Source organism: Chrysochloris asiatica, unplaced genomic scaffold (assembly GCF_000296735.1).
Source record: "Chrysochloris asiatica unplaced genomic scaffold, ChrAsi1.0 scaffold00182, whole genome shotgun sequence".
Taxonomy (NCBI): Eukaryota; Metazoa; Chordata; class Mammalia; order Afrosoricida; family Chrysochloridae; genus Chrysochloris; species Chrysochloris asiatica.
This window is the reverse complement of record NW_006408700.1, coordinates 2,723,463-2,725,533: the sequence shown is the minus strand read 5'-3', so window position 1 is coordinate 2,725,533 and position 2,071 is coordinate 2,723,463.

Genomic DNA, 2,071 nt, shown 5'->3' with positions numbered 1-2,071 from the left:
CCCGCAGTCCCTCGGCGCTTCCTCGGGCTCCCGCTTCGGCTTCGAGCCTCCCCGCGGCCGTCGCTCGGCCTCCCCGCCGCTCAGCGCCGCTGCCCGGCCGGCATCGCACGTAGGGCGCCCGGGGTGGATCCCCGCGCTCTCTTCCTCGCTCCGCCTCGCTTCTCCGCCGCCCGCCCGGCCCGCCCTCGCCCCTTCAGAGCCCGCTGCCTTCCTCAGACGCCGCTGCCGTCGCCGCCCGCGCTCTGCGCCGGGCCGCTCCCTCTAGCCTGACAGGGCGCCTCGGCGCACGGCACCAACGCCCGCGGGAGCAGCAGCGGCAGCCGCGGTTACAGCGCCCGCCGCGGCGGTGGCGGCAGCTGGGCTTCCGCGGAGCCGGGCTGCTGGGCATGCGCATACGCGCCGCCACTGCCCCCCCTCCCCCCCGGAGCGGAGCTGGGGCTTAAATTATCTTCTGCGAAAATCCCAGACGATGGCTAAATAGCTTCCAACCCAGTCGCGCTGCCAGAGTATGCAGCTGCTGCTCCTGCAGCTGGCATAGTAAAAATGTGGGCGACCAACGAGCAGCAGGAAACCTTTCTTTCAAATGCGGTCCTCGAAAAGCGGGGCTTTTTGCTTTGACTGGGGGCAGACGTGTCTCCCGGCTGCTGGCTGCAGTATGATCGTTGTGGCTTTCTGGATAGGCTTTGCTTTGGATGGATCTGAATTTGGTTTTTGAAGAAGAACGCTTTAGGCTACGACCAGGTCTGTGTCGAGAGGATGGCAGACACAGGAAAGAAGAAAAACCTAAAGAAACAAAGGAAACCCGACTCTCTCCTGAAGCTTTTACTGTTGGCTGAATGAAAGTCTGATCATAGCAGGTAGCTGCTAGAAGAGATGGTTGGATGCCCGCCAAAGGGGAAGCGCTCCAGGACTCAGTGTCAGTTCTGACCACTGACAAAACCCCAAACCAAACCCACTGCATCCCAACTCATAGCGACCCTATAGATCAGCCCACATAGGCGTTCCAAGGCTGTAAGTCTTTCTGAGGGCAGAAGATCGCCACATCTTTCTCTCGAGGAGCAGCTAGTGTGTTTGCACTTCTGACCTTTTGTTAGGAGACGAGCGCTTTAGCCACTGCACCACCACAGGGCTCCTGACCAAGTGACGAGCAATTCAGTCCACACGTTGGCCCCGTTTTCAGAACGCTAAATCCGCCCTGTAATGCTGCTATCCACTAAGTAATTTGGGGGCTTCACCACTCTTGAAAGGGGGCAAGGAGTGTAGGATGAAGTTTCTGCTCAGACCTCTCCGCAGCTCCTCTGACAACCAACTTGGATGCCTAGAGGCAAATGTCTGGCTTAAGTTTGAAAAGGGAGAAATTCGTGCTGAGAGGATTCTTTCAGAGAGGGAGTTTCACAAGTGAAGGTGGATGGGAAACAGGGTTACTTGACTAGGAAGGATGTGGGAAAGGGGAAAACGTAAGGAAGGAAGGAAGCAAGTAAAGACGAATTCTAATTTGAGGGGTGGGAAACACAATCCCGGTTAAGGGTTCCGCTCAGGCCGTACAGCTGCACTGAACCATAAAGCAACCTACAGTGTGCATTTGGAACCGAAATCAGAAGTATACGCCCTCTTCATTGTGATTGGCCGTTTCTTGCCCCGGTAAGGGACATATTCTTCACATTTATTGGTTAAATTGCATGTCCTTCAAGAACTATCTGCAAACAAACTACGACTGGAGTCCCCGGATTTTCGGGAAATGTAGTTCTCACTGGAGTTTCCGCGTCCAAGGATGAGGTCCAATACTTATAACCTAAAAACTAGTTTTGCTGTTTAACATTTACTTCACCAGGTACAACGGACAAGAAATCACATTTGAGGACTTTCATAAACTTTCTATGTGGCTCTGAACTTTTTGCTTGATTATTCTGTTTTCTTGAATGCATTTGTATTGAGAGGGAGGAATTGTGATAGGTACTGAAGATGCAACTTTTCAATCCTCATTTTTATCAAGCTTACCACAGTCTAAAAGGAGCTCTGGTAGCGTAGTGGTTACGAATCGGGCTGCGAACCTTAAGGTCAGCGGTTCGAA